General features: G+C 41.8%; 1 protein-coding gene across 1 annotated transcript in view; it reads left to right on the top strand.

Annotated features, from left to right (window-relative positions):
* OCEL1 (occludin/ELL domain containing 1) overlaps positions 1 to 18,874 on the top strand; it is an 841,384-nt gene that overhangs the window by 364,586 nt on the left and 457,924 nt on the right.

An 18,874-nucleotide genomic window follows, 5' to 3' on the forward strand; every position in this document is an offset into this window, starting at 1 on the left:
AAAACTTTTTCAGATGATATTGGAATGTCATTTGGTCTTGATAAATGTGCAAAAGCAACCTTTAAAAAAGGAAAACTGCAGTACCAGAAAAACATCAGTTTGTGACAAGAATGTGGTATAAAAGAACATGAGCAAGAGGGAGTGTATAAATACTTGGGAATTGATGAAGGATCAGCGATAAAACATGAACAAATGCAAATAAACCTCAGTAAGGAGTACTTTAGAAGACTTAAATTAATCCTGAAAACAGCATTGACATCTAGGAATAAGATCCAAGCCATAAATCAATTTGCTGTTCCTGTCCTAACTTATAGTTTTTAGAATGATTTACTGGCCCCAAAAAATGTTGGATAGATTGGATATTAAAACAAGAAGGATGCTTCATGCTCACCAAATGATTTATAAAAATCAGTGTATACCAAGATTATATGTTCCCCGTTCTGAAGGAGGGATGGGCCTCCTTGAAACTGATTACATGTATAGATCTGCAATCGTGGGAATCCACACATATCTACTGACCTCACAAGATCCAAATATAGTGAAAGTTTTGAAACATGAGGAGAATAAATCTAAGATGACGTATCTGCTTAATTTAGCAGAAGCATATCAATGTCAAGCAGGAATGGAAATCAAAGCAGAAGTAGATAAAAACTAGGCAGCAAGTGAATGTGCTAAAAGACAAAAGAAAGAATATAAGGTGAAGGACCAGATGAGAAGGCAAGAAATGTGGAAAAAACATAAATACAGTTGCAAGTATAGAAAACTTCTGGAACAGCCTCATGTTGATCAAGAACGAATGCAGGAATGGTTAAGAGAGGTGAATTCACATCAAGACATGAAATGTTAATATTGGCAATCCAAGATAGTGGGCTACATACATGCTGGTTTACAAAGTCCACTGAACATGTGGGAGAAACAGACATATGTAGGTTTTGTAAAACCGAATTGGAAGCAGTCACACACCTTGTTGCTGGTTGCGATGCACTAATGGCAGAGCGACTGTATACTGAAAGGTATAATAATGTGGCGAGACTGTTACACTGGAGATTGTGCAAACATTATGGTATCGAAGTGGCTGAAAAACACTGGAAACATGAGCCACAAAGAATCATAGAAAATGATGAAGTTTATATCACATGGGATCATCCAATACCAACAGTTCAAAAGATAGATGCTAGAAAACCAGATATAGTGATCCAAGAAAAGAAGACAAAAGTAGCATTGATCACTGAAATCGCCACACCTAGTGACTATAGTGTCTTGCGTACAGAGATACACAAAGTCATAAAATACCTGGATCTGCAGGCAAAAATGAGAGGCATGTGGAAGAAAGATACCCAGACATTTCCAATGGTAGTAGGAGCAACGGGTCTTATGAAACAGAATTTACAGTCGTATTTAAATATGTTACCAATTCATGTAACACCATATGAATTGCAGAAGGAGTCATTACTGGGCATATTGCGGGTGCTGCGAAGAGCACTTTTGGCTGACATCAAAGAGTGAAACAATATTAATTTCATGAACTTTAATCATACTTTGACTTAGGAATGGGGTCCATTCCCGTCATGGTATTAAAAACCCAAAAGACTTGAAGAAATTAAAAACCAGAGAAGCAATGAGCGTATGGAAATGGGTGATAACCTCAAAATGCTTTCTAATAGCAATGTACATACCCAGTTCTACCAATGTGACTGCGGACAAACTAAGCTGACAGATTCTGCTACACCACAAATTGTTTCTCAATAGTAGAGCTGCACGCAGCATATACAAGTGGGAAACACCGTGCTGCAATCACTTTGCTTCACACATAACACTTTATATCCTGAGTTCTTCAGCATAGCTCCCTAAGAAGGGGAGACACCTAGAGATGTACTTTACCATGACTGGCCCAGCGGGTTTCCTCTATGCCTATCTTCCTCTTCACCTGTTACCAAGGCTGTTACAGAAAGCCAAAGCTTGCAAGGCTCAACTCATAATTATAGCATCCTTCTAGCTCCACCAGACTTAGTCTCTGTAACGCACCTACCTTCCTCCTCCAAAATGTCACACTATGATGGAGTCTGTGAGTGAACCTGCACTTAAAAATCTTTCTTCTTCATTAGTTTGCTGCATATAACTGTATGGTTAAATGTTGGCATACTTCATGTGGAGGTTTTAGTGTAAACTTTGGTTTGCTTAATGTTTACTGCAATTTTTATTGATAAAAGTTTTATAAATTGTTTTAGGGACTGGGACAATTGCATGTTGTACTTGCCATGGTGTTTTTTAAGTGAAAAGAAAGATGTTACGTACTCACCAATACATTCCACCTGAGTTGCTGCTCTTCATTTGTCTTCAACTTGTGGGAACATGGATCTGGCATGGATCTGACTCAGCCATACTTCTCCAGCATCTGATCCGAGCTCCGAGCTCCTCCCCTACCCATAATGCCCCTGTCTTCTTCCTCCCGTCAGATCAAGTTTGCTGCCCCCCCCATAGCAACCCAACCTGACACAATGTCTTTCCTCATAACACCAAAACCTGAGATAATATCAACAGGAATAACAGTTTATGCTAGAGAAAAGGTCATGTCTTATCCAGCCAGACCACCACACAGCCCATATGAGGCAGGGGGAAGGAAGGAGGGAAGGTTGAAGACAAATGAAGAGCAACAAATCAGATGGAACATTATGGTGAGTACATAACTTCTTTATCTGAAGTTGTTGTCTTCATTTGGTCTTCAACCTGTGGGACAGAGTCCCAGCTACCAAACACCTGGGAGGTCTTCATGGAAGTATATTCCATTACACGGCAGACCCAAAGGATGCCCTGCTTCTGGAGAGAAGATCCAACTTGTAATGGGAGATGAAAGTATGTAAAGATGCCCAGGTAGCCACAGAGCAAATGTCATCCAAGGAAACTCTTGACCAAAGGCAGCTGAAGTAGCCATAGATCTAGTAGAATGCACCTTAACATGACCTGGCGGAGGAACTCCCTTTGTTTAATACACCAAAAGTATACACTGAGAAATCCAGCAAGCAATGTTGACCTTAGATACAGGCTTTCCTAAGTAGGGCTTAGAATAAAAAGCAAAAAGTTGATCAGACTTGCGGAAGGCCTTTGTTCTGTTTAAGTAAAATCGTAATTGTCTATGAACATCCAGCAGGTGCAATTTATACTCCCCTTTATTCCGAAAGCTCAGAAAGAAGACAGGGAGGTTGTTAACCTGATTGATGTTTGATTCTGAGGCCAATTTAGGCAAAAAGGTAGGATTAGTGTGCAGAGAAACTCTGTATTTATGAAAAATCATGTAAGGGCGCTTAATCGATAAAGCCTGAAGCTCCGACACACTTTTAGCTGAACTAATAGCAATCAGAAAGGCTGTCTTCCAAGACAGGAATTGTAGATCCACTGAAGAAGCGAGTTCAAAAGGTGAAGAAACCAAGGCTTGGAACCAATGTAAGATCCCAAGGAGGTGTACAGCCCTTGATCGGTGGCTTAACAAGAAAGGTACCCCTTAAAAAGGCTTTGCAGAGCTTAGCAGAGGCTAGAGATGCTCAATTATCCCCTACGTGGAAATTAGAAATAGCTGCCAATTGAACCTTAACTGTAGAGAAACTGGCACCCTGCTGGAAAATGCTTGCCAGAAACTCCAAGATCATAGGAACCGGAGCAGGGAAAGGATCCAAATCCCACTGAGCTGCCCAAATTGAGAAACACTTCCATTTACTGGAATAAATCTTCCTCATGGAAGATCTATGAGCTGCTACCAAAATCTTCTTAACCGGAGAAGATAATCCAGGAGTCCTAACTATCATGGGAACTGGAGTAGCCAGGTGGTAAGCTTCAGACTGGTCTGATCTGAATGTGGGATCCCTGAGGGATGTGAAATCAGATCTGGAACTGGATCCAACGTCCAGGGAGGACACACTACATGAGACCACAGAGAAGGGAACCATACTTGGCAAGGCCAGAAGGGGGCAATGAGAATGACTAAGCTCCCCAGTCATTGTGCTTTCTCGATAAATTTTGAGATCAGGGGAAGAGGAGGATAAGCACAGAGAAGACCGGAGGGCCACGCATGAACTACAACATCTCTAGGGGGCTCCCCCAGAGGGGGGTTCAGAGCAAACAACTTGCTGCACTTCATGTTGGAAGGAGAGGCAAAGAGATTGCAGCAAGGCTGACCCCACTTTAGAAAGATCTGCTTTGCTACTGAAGGATTCAGAGACCACTTGTAAGGCATCAGGATAGACCTGGTTAGCCTGTCCGCTAGAAAGTTGGACCTCCCTGGAATGTGCATTGCCACCAGAAAACGACCGGTGGAGATCACCCACAACCTCATGGCATCATGGCAAAAGGGATATGACCTGATTCCCCCCTGTTTGTTGATATACCAGACTACCGACATGTTGTCTGGATGGCAATCGTCCCTAGGGGATGATGGACATGAAGAGCTTGCAACGTCAATAGCACCGACCTCATCTCCAGGACACCGATATGAAACTGGGTCTCCAGGGAAGACCATGTGCCTTGAACTGTCCTTCCCAAGCAGTGCCCCCCCACCCACCTGAGCAGGGAGGCATCCCTGGTCACCGTGGTCAGAAGGGTGGGGAGAATAAACGGGTAACCGCGAAGAAGATCTGGGGACTGAATCCACCAAAGAAGAAAATTTTTGCATGCCCGGGAGAGATGAATAGGATATGACAGTGGTAGATCCAGAAAGGACCACTGGACCACCAGAGTCCATTGGAGTACCCATATATGTAACCAAGCTATGGGGACGAGGGTGATCATGGCTCCCATGGACCTCAATGCCCCTAAAACCAATTCTGCAGGAAGAGATGGAACTTAACGAATGTACAAGACATGCTGTTTGAGGGAGTAAAGTCTGTCGGGTGTCAGGAAGGCCTTGGTCTGAATGGTTTCCAATTGGGCTTCAATAAAATCCAGAACTTGAACCAGTTGTAAGAGAGATTTGTTGAGATTAATGGTGATGCCTAGCTGATGGGCAGTTTGGATGAAAGAGTCCTGGGCTTGGGAGAGTTGATGCCTGGAGGGGGCGGAGATAACCCAATTGTACAGGTAAGGGAAGACCTGGAAGCCCTGTAGCTGCGGGTGAGCTGCTACCACTGCCATCACTTTGGTGAACACCCTGGGGGTTGTGGGGAGACGGTAATGCTCTGAATTGGAAATGATTGGCCCCCAGCCTGAAGTGGAGAAACCTTCAAGACCATCTGTCCATTTTGATGCGATAGTACGCATCTTGAAGGTCTACTGTGCACATCCAGTTATTTTCCTGCAAAAAGGGCAGGATAGATTGGAGTGTGACCATCTGGAATTTCATCTTGGGAACTGACAGATTCAGGGTAGAGAGATCCAGAATTGGCCTCAAGTCCCCCATTTTCTTTGATACCAAAAAGAACCTGGAATAGATGCCTAATCCAGACTGGTCTGGGGGGACGGTCTGGATGACTCGTTTTTCTAGCAACTTGGAGATTTCCTGTGCTACTTGCCTCCCTTTGTGTGGGTGGAATGTCCAGGAGGAACCTGGCCGGGCTTGGTCTTTGAAAGAAGGGGACTGAATATCCTCTGGATATAATTTGCAATCATCTGTAATTGACTCCCAGGCTAATGGGTGTAGTGAGAGTTGACCGGCAACTGCCTCCAGAGACGAGCAGCTGGGCAACCTTTCAGACTGTCCGAGAAGGAATCCACAGACCCTTGATTCCTTGGGCCTCCTCTGCCATGAGAGTGGCATCTGTTGAATCCTGGAGAAAGATCGTTGTGGGGTGGAAAAGCGGATTCCGACAGCAGACAGAGTTTTTCCGTCCTCCTCGCTCTGGACCAGTGTGCCACGTACCGTCTTTCCAAAGAGTGTGGTACAATCATACGGGCCATTTGTAAAAGATGCCTTGAAGGGTTCTGAGAAGGTACAAAGCCGGAGCCAGATGTGATGCCTGATGGCAATGCCTGCCCCGGCAGCTCTAGTGGCACCCTCTGTAGCATGAGAGAGAAGCCACTTAGAGGTATTGGCAATGGAGGTGAGGATGACCATTTGGGAGAAGAAAACTTTCTTATGCTTTGCTGACATGGACCCTGGTGTAGACTTGGCAACCTCCTTTACCAGGTCTTGCTGAAGCCTAATAACATGTGCCATGTAGTTCAGCTCACACACAGTGAACATGGCTTAAGCATAGGCTCACGTCCCAAAATGGTCCAACGTCCTAGACTCTCAGTCCGACAGGTGAACAGTGGAGCACTCCTGTGCGAGCTCCTTCTTGGTGGCTGCCGCCGTCTCCACCATGGCATTGATAGGGGGGTCCCTTTGACCAATGTGTCCTGTCTGTGGGGGCACTGAGGACCTTACTGGGGCTCTTGGGAATAGGCTCCACTGTGTTGGGGTCCTTCCACGCCCAAGATGTCACAAGATCCACCAGAGGATCTGCATGTGGGGCACCTAGGAAGTAGAGGGTCCTGTGCCAAATGCCTCCAGGAACACAGACTTGTCAGGGTTGGGTTTTTGAATGGACCACCCCCCGCGCTGTTGCAGAATCTCCATGATATCTCCAAATGAGACATCCTCCAGGGGTGATCAGGGGAACCCTCCTCTTCCTCCAAGTCAGTGTCTTCCTTGAGAGACTCCAGTGGAAAGTCTACGTGCCTCATTTTACATGTATATTTTTGAGGAACCTCCTTGGGGGGGGTCTCGGGGGAGGACTTGAAAACATCTGGCTGCACTCGTATGGGAGCTCCCTGGAGCAAAGGGGCAGCAGGCTGTCCCTAAGGTAGCAGGATGGCAGAATCTGGACCAGAAACAGAGGGAGTCAGGATGGATTCCGAAGACGACAGCGTCAAGGGTCTCAATTAAATCAAGAGAACCCTCTCCACCACGTCAAAGGCAGATGGAGAATGAACTGCCTGTGTAGGGGCTACAGACACGTCCATAATCCTCTGGATCAATGGGGAAGCCAGAGCTGAACCTGCAGGTGCCGAGACTCTGATCGGAAGGCTGTGCTCTGAAAAACTTGGAACCGAAACCATCTCCTTGGATCCAGTGCCGAGGCTACGGCTAAGAGAGCTGGATAGATCAGAGCTCATTGGATTCAACCTGCTCAAGCTAATGCCCAGCGTCAAGGCACCAGGTACTGTTGGTGCAGACCCCTCAATGCCGAGGATCCACGAATCTGAGGACTTCGAAACTGTGGGTTGGATCAGAGAAGATGTAGTTGGGATGAAGGCAGACTTCATACCCCCCTCTCGGGAGGGAGAGGGGGCAGGCAAGACTCCCATCTGTATCTGGGTGCGGATGAATCTCCGCATCATTCCATACACCTCAGCTTCGGAAAGGCTATGAGTGGATATGGAAGAAGATGCCACTGACACCAGCCTTGAGGGGTGGTGAGGTTACACTGATGCCGAGGAATGGCTCTGAAGCACCTCCAGCTCCGGAGAGAAACAAGGGGAATGTAGCCCAGGAGACTCAATACTCAGAGCCGAGCGGAGCTTGACAGGTGGTCCCACTGAGGATGAGGGGTTGGGGGACCGCTTACTCGGCCTGTCCTTAAGTCTGGGCTTATCCCTGCCCCCGCTCCTCTTAGCGGGAGGTTGAGTCCCAGAGGCCAGGGCAGAGACAGAAGTCATAGCCAGGGTAGCAGTAGAAGAGGTGGCATGAGCCCCCATGGTAGGCTTGGGGAGAAGGCCTTTTAGAATGTTTATTCCACCTGTCAATCAATGCGTGGGGACTGAACCCTGTGCAGATCGGAGGAATCAAGATGGGCAACCCCTAGACACTCAAAGCACAGAGTGTGGTCATCAACTGGGGATAGCTCATGGTCACACTCCGTGCATTTATGAGAACCATGTTTGGGAGTCTCTGACATAATCAGAAGAGAGAGGTATGCCCAAACCGAAAAATACACTCACACACACACACACACACACTCCTGTAGATAGGACAGAAAGAAAGTTATTTTTTTTTTTTTTTTGAACCGATGCAAAACGCGGAGGGGAGATGATAGGAAAGATCAAAAAGAAAGTTCCTAGACAGAAAAACTGAAGCAGAAAATATAGACACACTTACCCAAAAAAAAGCTCAGGGCCAACGGATCACAATGCTTACATGATAATAGCAAATGAGACCTAAGGGAAGAAGGAGACAGGGGCATTATCTTGAGTTTAAAAAATATATGAGGAAGCTAAATCTGGGCATATTTTTTTCAGGAGTCCAACCCCGAGAAAATAGAGCTGAGTCGGATTCGTGCCGGATCCGTGTTCCCACAGGTTGAAGATCAAATGAAGACAACAACTTCAGATCAATACTTTTTTGATACTTACCATTTACAGACTGCTGCTGTCACTTTTACGCAGGCTTCAGGCTTCCTTCTCGACTTTATAGTGAACAACTTACTGGTTCCTCAGTTCTTCCTTCCTCTGGTCATAAAAAGAAGAAAGTTTACAGACAGCCTATGCCTCTTCAGCAAGATACTAGTTCATCTCAGCCTCAGACAGATGGTGTTGCAGTAGCCATTTCTCATTCCTCAGACCAGTTATCATCTTCTTTGGTTTACTCTGGTATCATCCCTTCAACCACCATGGACTGGAGGTTAGAAACATCCACTACAACTGCTGCAGTGTCCTTGCTGGGCATGGGGGGATCTAATCTCGTTAGTCTGTGAAGAAGGAGTGGGAAATGCTTCTCTGCCTAGTCAGACTAGGATGCCTCTTACTGGGAATGATGTCCCTGACAGAAGTCAGTCTGTTTCTTTGTTGATCCCTGTCAAACATTCATATTCTCCTGTCTCAGTTACTTTAGAAAGTGAAGATTTATTTAGCTTAGTTCAGGATCTTAACCCTTATCATTCTGGATATACTGGTAAGAGAAAAATGACTTTTTCATTTTATGAAGATTCCCAGTATGATACACAGGAAATTGATTGTGAGTGAACAACTTCTGATTTTCTTCTCCACAGGAAACTGGTTCTGCTTCTGAAGACAGCACTTCTTGTGTTTGCTCCTTAGAAGAATTTTATTTTTCTGAAACCATATATAGGATATACTAATTGTTTCACTGAGGACAAAACTTTCCAGTTTCTTTAAAAAAAATATGATCTGTTGCTGGAATTTCCTCAGCAATGCTCCTGTTCTCCCTGTTCTCCCAGCCTTGGATGATTTTTTTATTGCAGCCTGCAACATGCCTGACAGCCAGTCTGCAGCCCCTAAGAAGAAAGGCAGATTGTATAAATTTCCGCAGTCTTACAAATTCTTATTTTCTAATCCCAGATCTAATTCTGCAGTGATTTTCCTGGCAAATCCTTTTGCAGCTAAATGTTTAGTAAAAGCTAATCCTTCCCCCTCTGACAAGAATGGGAAAGCTTTTGGCAGATTTGGGAAACCAGTGTATTCCTCTGACACTCTTATTTTTAGAATGCTTAACTGTCAGGCTTACTTTTTTCTAGCTTATTTTCAGAATATGAGGAATATTACTGGCACTTTTCCTTCTTCTGAGGGCAAATTTTCTCTGAATACTTTTATTGGTCCTGTTGCTCAAGTAACCAAATGTTACTTGACGTGTGCTTATGACTCAGCTGATGCTTCTTCCAGGGCAATAGCTAATAGGTCTGTTATGAGAAAGTTTGCACGGTTACGTCCTCAAAAAGTGCATGATAATGTTAAAGCTGAAATTTTGAATTGTCCCCTTATAGGTTCATTGGTAGGTACTAGGCTATTGGCCCTAGGGCCTATACAAACCTAGCCAAAAAGGTACCCTGGCTTTCACCACCCAAGAACATTTTTTTCTTGTGCCCCTGTCAAGCAGAACCACAGAAGTGAACCCCGGGGTGAATTTCCTATTACCCATCCAATCATCAAGATTTTTCTTGAAGAGTGCTAATGAGGAGCTCTGTTTGACATAGATAGGTAGTCTGTTCCAGAGTATGGGAAGTCTCTGGGACAGGAATCTATCCCTCCAGCATGTTCTGTTTATTGTGGTGACAAGGTTTAGGTCCCTAGAGCGTGTAACTCGGAGGGATTGGGATTTCTTTAAGTGGAGCATGTCCAACAGCTCTGGGTATGACATAGCTTTGTATGTTAGGCAGAGATCACCTCTGAGTAAGCGATATGCAACGGAGTAAAGCTGGAGTTTTTTGAGACGGTCTGCGTAAGGCATCTGTTTGAGGCCAGTAATCCTCTTTGTGAGGTATTTTTGCAGCCTTTCCAGTTGTTGTAGATGTCTTGTGAGGTACATACCAAAAGGGGCATTGTACTCTATAATGGGTCTAATGAGTGATGGGTAGAGGGGAACAATGACCTCTTTTTTTCTGGATGAGAAACTTTGGTGATGACGTGTGCCACGTAGAAGGATTTCCTGACCACTGTGGCTATGTGATTATCAAAGGAGAGACTACTGTCCACCTGTGTTCCAAGGTCTCTTATCACACTTTCAGTGTTAAGTAGACTACTGCCTATGTGGTAGTTCATGGGTACAGAGTTTTTACCAAAGGGGATGACAATGCACTTTTTGGCATTGAGCTTGAGACCATGTCTTTGACACCAGGCATCTGTCCCACTGAGGCCCTTTTGTAGGATGTCCACATCGTTAGGAGTTTTGATTATGGCTCCTAGTTTGCAGTCATCTGGAACTTTAGTTAGCCAAAGACATTCTGTGTTAGCCTGTACTTCAGAGAAGTAGATACCAAACAGGAGAGGACCCAGGACTGAACCCTGTGGTACTCTACTTGTCACTGGTCTGAAGTCTGACTTGGAGTCTGCTACTTTCACAGTGTGGGTTCTGTCAGTAAGCCAGTTGGCAACCCATCTTGTGACATAGGGATTTATACCTAGTTTAGTGAGTTTATCTATAATTCCAGAGTGAGGGATGGTGTCAAACGCCTTGGTGAGATCTAGATAGGCTGTATGAACCACCTTACCCTCATCTACGGCTTTGGTGACTGCTTCAAAGAAGTCTATCAGGTTTAGGAGACATGATCTGCCTTTTACAAACCCGAACTGGGTGGGGTCCAGAGTTTGGAGATTACCAAGGTCTTTGTTTATAAGTTCCATGATGATACGCTCCATGGCCTTGCAGACCAGGCTTGTCAGGCTAATGGGGCGGTAGTTCCCGGGGTCTGTTGTGGCCCCCCTTTGTGGAGTAGGATAACTGTTGCGGTGCACCATTCAATGGGCACAAAGCCTGAGGTGAGGCTATGATTGAACATGGTACTTAGGTGGGGTGCCAGTTCATTCTGTAGTTCATGTAGAAGGCAGCCTGGGATGTTGTCAGGTCCCATGGATGCTGTGTTCTTGGCTTTGGAGAGTGAGGTTTTTACCTGTGCAGCCGTGATTACAGGAACTTTGAAATCTTCCAGTATAAAGATGGGCCCTTTAGGGGGTGAGAGGGGGGTAAAGTTAGCACTGAACCTATTTGCCAGGATGTTGGCAATATCAGTTGGTTCTGTATATTTAGTGTCATTGTGCTGTAACTCAGAGCAGATCTGAGTGTTGCCACTGAGATTCTTGACATAGCTATAGAATGCTTTGTGGTTGTGTTTAGAATCAGTGGCAATTTTGTTTTCATAACTAGCTTTGGAGGATTTTATGACGGATCTCAGCTTCTTACTGAGGCTGACCAGTGAGTTCCTCCAATCGTGGGATTTTACTCTTTTTTTGCAACAGTTTCTTTCTTCTGTTGTAGAGTTTATTTATGGCAGAAGACCACCAGATTGGCTTCCTTTTTTTGGAGGATAGCATCTTGGTTCTGTTAGGGATAGCATGATCCATGCACTCGTGTAAGTGCTTATAAAGTGCATTTGTGTAGGATTCAGCAGTCATACCTCTATTGTCCATCTGCATGGGTGTCGTGAAGTTTGCCACTTCTGTCTTAAGAAGCGTGAAGTTGGCTTTGGAGAAATTTTTTACAGTTGTTTTCCTAATGGGGGTGGGAGCGGGATGTGGATGTCTAGGGTGATTAGCTTGTGGTCGGATCTGACCAACGAGGAGCTGACCTCTGGTGTGGAACACCGGTCACCCATGTTGGTGATGACCAGGTCTAGGATACTGCTGCCCCTGGTGGGGGTGTGGATAAGTTGATCCAAGGCGTTGGAATTGATGATTTCCAGAAAATATTGAGCAAAAGAGTTGGTACATGAGTAGTTTTCCCAGTTAATAGTAGGGTAGTTGAAATCACCCATTATTAGAGTGTTGGGTTGTAGAACAACCATCAATCAAGAAACAGCTCCCCTGAATGAAACACCACGATCCACAATATCCAGATCCTTTATTGAATGAAGTACATAAGCAATGGGTTAAGCGCTTTCATCTACTCAACGTAGATTTCTTCAGAACAACTAATATACTCAATACTACACTTTAAATACTTTCTAAAAGACCGCCAAAAATAATTACCTAACCAATCAAGCATTCACTAGAATTTAAAAGCACAGAACAACAATCTCATTTTTGTGATATATTGATTATATAATAAAATGCATTAATATAATACTAAAATAAATCGGAACCTTCATGAAATTTCTCTTAAATACAAAATGTAAATATAATTAAATATCTAAAATTCCTACTAATAAATATAATGTGTTCCTATATATTAAATTGATAAAATGTATATATAAAAAACTAACAACAACATTTAATCCATTCGTATACTATAATTAATTTCTTAATAAAGGTTTGGTGGGAATATACTCATTGATGCCTGGTGGACTGGCTGCATTCAGTCTAATCTGCCATTGAATCTCTTTTTCCCCTAGGATAGATTTGATGTCACACCCCCTAGGGTTACTCCTTACCACTTCTAGAATGGCAAATTTGAATGAATTACAGCCCTCACTCTCTACCATGTGCCTATATAATGCATTATTCTTATCTTTCTTCTTAATGCAATATGTGTGGTCATATATTCTATTGCGTAACCGTCTGTCAGTTTTCCCGACATAAAAACTAGGACAGGACATACATTTTCCCAAATATACTATATGTTGGGTCTGACAATTTCCTTTTTTAAAAAATATTTTACTTTTAATGTTATTGTCCAAATACAGACTCCCAGTCTGTAAAATAAATGAGCATTGATTACAGTGTCCACATGGCTTAGTCCCTGTCACACTTTTATTCCCATCATTATAACGATTGTTAGTTTTAACCTCATTCTCTTTAAATTCATCCCTGTTTTATAGACGAAGGTAGGTTTATCACCTATTTTATCATGAATCCCTTCGTCACAAGTTAGTATATTCCAGTTTGTCTCCAGAATATTCCTAATTTCTCCCACATGTTGTCCATACTGTAGTATATAGGCCTTTTGATAATTGTCTCCTATTTGTTTTTTGTTAATCTCATCATGTGGTATAAATTCCCTCCCCAACAAAGGTGGATATTTATTTCCCCATTCATTAGTCACATATTCAGTGACATCCTTAACCATTGAGGGTGGATAGCCCCTTTGACTAAAAAATTGACCAATAAATTTCATTTCTTCAATCATGTCATCCTTTCTGGAAGTCATTCTGGCTGCCCTAATACACTGCCCCTTCAATATACTTTTTTTCTGCATATATGGGTAATTGCTTGAATATTCTAGATAGGCATTACAAAAAGTGTCCTTCCTATATATCTTGGACTGGAAAGTAGTTCCATCACTAAAAATGTATGTATCTAGGTAATTGATGCCTATCTTACTAGTATTGTATGTAAATTGTAAATAGGAATTAGTTCCATTAATGTATTCTATAAATTGCATCAAATTCTTCTCCTTTCCTGTCCATAAAATAAATAAATCATCCAAATATCTGACATAACAAGCCATTTGCTCCATCCATGGAGAATATAGGATATATTCCTCCTCCCAGTCTAAGAGAACCATGTTAGCATAAATGGGGGCACATGCTGCCCCCATAGCAACCCCAGATGTTTGTTTGTAGTACTCCCCTTCAAAAAAATGTAGTTGTTATCAAGTACCAGGTTCATAAATTCAGATAGGAGGTCTATCTTATCCCATTCTAATCCACTATGCTTGTTCAGACTATTAATAAACCTGTTCATACCTTCCTTCCTAGGTATACATGAAAATAAATCTTTTATATCAATTGTAACAAAAAGTAAATTCATATTCCATAATTCATGTTTAAACTTCCCAAGAAACTCCCAAGAATCTTTGATTAAATGTGATATTGTGGGATAAATGTGTTTTAACCATTGATCAACTACCTTACCAAAAGGGAAGGTCTTGCTATGACTTCCAGAAATAATAGGTCTAAATGGGGGGTCACGGATGTTTTTGTGTACTTTGGGTATCCCCGTGATAGTTGCTAAAGTGGGGTATTCAACCTTTAAAAAGTTGTATAAATCCTGAGTAATACGTTCATCCAATAGAAATTCTTCCAGATACAAGTCAATCCTTCTATGGGCTATATTAATCTGATTCAGGGAGGAAACCTCATATTGGTCAGATGTATTTAAAATATCAAATATTCTTTGTATATAAGTGTCCATATCAAACAAGACTATGCCTCCCCCTTTGTCAGGTGTCATAATTCTGATATTGTAAATATCACAAAGTGTAGTTAAAATAGAGTCATCAGTAGAGCTCCAATTACTTCTATATCTGTCTTTCTGTACATATTTGTATAATTCATAGATTTTCTTACTGACTACTTTTTCAAAATTGATGAGAGTATTATACATGGCGGGGGGGGGGGGTAAAAGTACTTTTCTTCCTCAGACCACTCATATTCGCGGTGCCAGGGTTGGACTCCCGAAAAAATATACCCAGATTTAGCTTCCTCATATATTTTTTAAACTCAACCAGTGTATCCACTATGTCAAGCTTTCTCCTAGGTATATATTTCATACCTTTAGAAAAAGTAGAAAACATTTCAATATCTACTGGATGTTCTGTATAGTTGTAAATTTTAAAATCCCCTACACTATGTACGACCCCATCAGTGGTATAATACTCTCATCAATTTTGAAAAAGTAGTCAGTAAGAAAATCTATGAATTATACAAATATGTACAGAAAGACAGATATAGAAGTAATTGGAGCTCTACTGATGACTCTATTTTAACTACACTTTGTGATATTTACAATATCAGAATTATGACATCTGACAAAGGGGGAGGCATAGTCTTGTTTGATATGGACACTTATATACAAAGAATATTTGATATTTTAAATACATCTGACCAATATGAGGTTTCCTCCCTGAATCAGATTAATATAGCCCATAGAAGGATTGACTTGTATCTGGAAGAATTTCTATTGGATGAACGTATTACTCAGGATTTATACAACTTTTTAAAGGTTGAATACCCCACTTTAGCAACTATCACGGGGATACCCAAAGTACACAAAAACATCCGTGACCCCCCATTTAGACCTATTATTTCTGGAAGTCGTAGCAAGACCTTCCCTTTTGGTAAGGTAGTTGATCAATGGTTAAAACACATTTATCCCACAATATCACATTTAATCAAAGATTCTTGGGAGTTTCTTGGGAAGTTTAAACATGAATTATGGAATATGAATTTACTTTTTGTTACAATTGATATAAAAGATTTATTTTCATGTATACCTAGGAAGGAAGGTATGAACAGGTTTATTAATAGTCTGAACAAGCATAGTGGATTAGAATGGGATAAGATAGACCTCCTATCTGAATTTATGAACCTGGTACTTGATAACAACTACATTTTTTTGAAGGGGAGTACTACAAACAAACATCTGGGGTTGCTATGGGGGCAGCATGTGCCCCCATTTATGCTAACATGGTTCTCTTAGACTGGGGGGAGGAATATATCCTATATTCTCCATGGATGGAGCAAATGGCTTGTTATGTCAGATATTTGGATGATTTATTTATTTTATGGACAGGAAAGGAGAAGAATTTGATGCGATTTATAGAATACATTAATGGAACTACTTCCTATTTACAATTTACATACAATACTAGTAAGATAGGCATCAATTACCTAGATACATACATTTTTAGTGATGGAACTACTTTCCAGTCCAAGATATACAGGAAGGACACTTTTTGTAATGCCTATCTGGAATATTCAAGCAATTACCCATATATGCAGAAAAAAAGTATATTGAAGGGGCAGTGTATTAGGGCAGCCAGAATGACTTCCAGAAAGGATGACATGATTGAAGAAATGAAATTTATTGGTCAATTGTTTAGTCAAAGGGGCTATCCACCCTCAATGGTTAAGGATGTCACTGAATATGTGACTAATGAATGGGGAAATAAATATCCACCTTTGTTGGGGAGGGAATTTATACCACATAATGAGATTAACAAAAAACAAATAGGAGACAATTATCAAAAGGCCTATATACTACAGTATGGACAACATGTGGGAGAAATTAGGAATATTCTGGAGACAAACTGGAATATATTAACTTGTGATGAAGGGATTCGTGATAAAATAGGTGATAAACCTACCTTCGTCTATAAAACAGGGATGAATTTAAAGAGAATGATTGAGGTTAAAACTAACAATCGTTATAATGATGGGAATAAAAGTGTGACAGGGACTAAGCCATGTGGACACTGTAATCAATGCTCATTTATTTTACAGACTGGGAGTCTGTATTTGGACAATAACATTAAAAGTAAAATATTTTTTAAAAAAGGAAATTGTCAGACCCAACATATAGTATATTTGGGAAAATGTATGTCCTGTCCTAGTTTTTATGTCGGGAAAACTGACAGACGGTTACGCAATAGAATATATGACCACACATATTGCATTAAGAAGAAAGATAAGAATAATGCATTATATAGGCACATGGTAGAGAGTGAGGGCTGTAATTCATTCAAATTTGCCATTCTAGAAGTGGTAAGGAGTAACCCTAGGGGGTGTGACATCAAATCTATCCTAAGGGAAAAAGAGATTCAATGGCAGATTAGACTGAATGCAGCCAGTCCACCAGGCATCAATGAGTATATTCCCACCAAACCTTTATTAAGAAATTAATTATAGTATACGAATGGATTAAATGTTTTTGTTAGTTTTTTATATATACATTTTATCAATTTAATATATAGGAACACATTATATTTATTAGTAGGAATTTTAGATATTTATTTATATTTACATTTTGTATTTAAGAGAAATTTCATGAAGGTTCCGATTTATTTTAGTATTATATTAATGAATTTTATTATATAATCATTTATCAGTTTATATGACAAAAATGAGATTGTTGTTCTGTGCTTTTAAATTCTAGTGAATGCTTGATTGGTTAGGTAATTATTTTTGGTGGTCTTTTAGAAAGTATTTAAAGTGTAGTATTGAGTATATTAGTTGTTCTGAAGAAATCTACGTTGAGTAGATGAAAGCGCTTAACCCACTGCTTATGTACTTCATTCAATAAAGGATTTGGATATTGTGGATTGTGGTGTTTTGTTCAGGGGAGCTGTTTGTTGATTGATGGTTGTTCTACTGTTGGATTCCCTGGATACATTTTTGTGAGTGTTGGGTTGTACCTTAATATTTTCCAGTGTATCAAGAAAAGAGGAGTGGGAATCCTGGGGCATGGTGGGGGGTCTGTAGCAAGTTACAATCTGGATTGCAGTTTTGCCCAGAGTTAGTTGAACTTGGATAATCTTGGATGCATTATGCTGAGCAACTAGCTTGGAGGTGTGGATATCCTTAATGAATATGGACACGCCTCCACATTTAGTGTTTCGGTCTGGGTTTGGTGGCCGAAAGTTGTGGTATGAATTATAGCCTGGTAATGCAGGGGTGCTGTCTGGAGCTTTGAACCAGGTCTCTGTCACTGCACTGATGTCAATGTTCTCCATTTTAAGGAGTGCCTTGAGTGAGTGCATTTTGAGGTTTAGACTTCTAGCATTGAGTAGCATTACCCTCAGATTTTGCTTGCTTGTACCTGTTATGGTGGTGAATTTGTCATTTGAACCTTGCCTAAAAAGGCACTATAGGGGTGGTAAGAGCCTTTGTCAGTATCCGGAATCCCAAGGGCAACAGGTGCAGGCTATCTCTGGCAAAGCAACGTGGTCTGTCGATCATGTCATCCCAGGCAGACAGATACTGGATTCCCTAAGAATGACACCAGAAGCTTAGCCAATTGTTAAAGTCAATCATTTTGTCCTTGTACTGTGGTATTATTCTGGGTGATGGCAGGATGCTACTCAGGGCTAGGGTCATACCTGTCTGGACTACAAGATTGGAGAGCTCCTCTATGTCTCTTTTCATGTAGCCCACGGAAGTATGTCTCGGGTCATTCACACCAACATGGACAATGACAGAGTCATATTTGTACTTGTTGTGGAGTGACCTGAGTGCATAATTATGTGGCGGATCCTGGCACCTGACAGGCAGCTGACTGTAATTTTATCCTTGCTCAGCCTGGTGAGTGGGACATCAGTGTCCCTGACTATAGAGTAATCTATGACTAGAGTGTTGGGTACGTTATGCCTTATGGGCTGTAGTTGAGTTGCACACTGAGTATGTGGGCTATGTGTCATTTGAGTTGTGTTGGGGGGTGGAGGTTGCTTGCATTTCTACTTTGGAGGTCCCTGTTGTTTGGGCAGATTTGTACTGACAGCCTCCGTGAATGTAGGTGCGTGTTTTGTGCTACTGTGTGTGTGTTTTGGTGGTGTAGGTTTTGAGGGACTATGTGATGAGTTTGGTGCGGTGCAAGTGTTTACCATCTCCTCTTGACTGTCTAGGCCAGGCTTTGGTGAAGAGAGCTTTGCTTCCAGTTTGGCTATATAAGTGCATCTCTCACAGTTCGTAGTGTTGGGTGGTAGGAGGAGAGGGTTGTCTGTGTACATGAGGCAATTGCTGCATTGTCCCAAGATGCCCAGATTCATCAGGTAGACAGGAGAAAACACCGGGAGCTGACCTTT

The sequence above is a fragment of the Protopterus annectens genome, chromosome 13.part0 (assembly GCF_019279795.1).
Source record: "Protopterus annectens isolate FY-2018-M chromosome 13.part0, PAN1.0, whole genome shotgun sequence".
Classification (NCBI taxonomy): Eukaryota; Metazoa; Chordata; order Ceratodontiformes; family Protopteridae; genus Protopterus; species Protopterus annectens.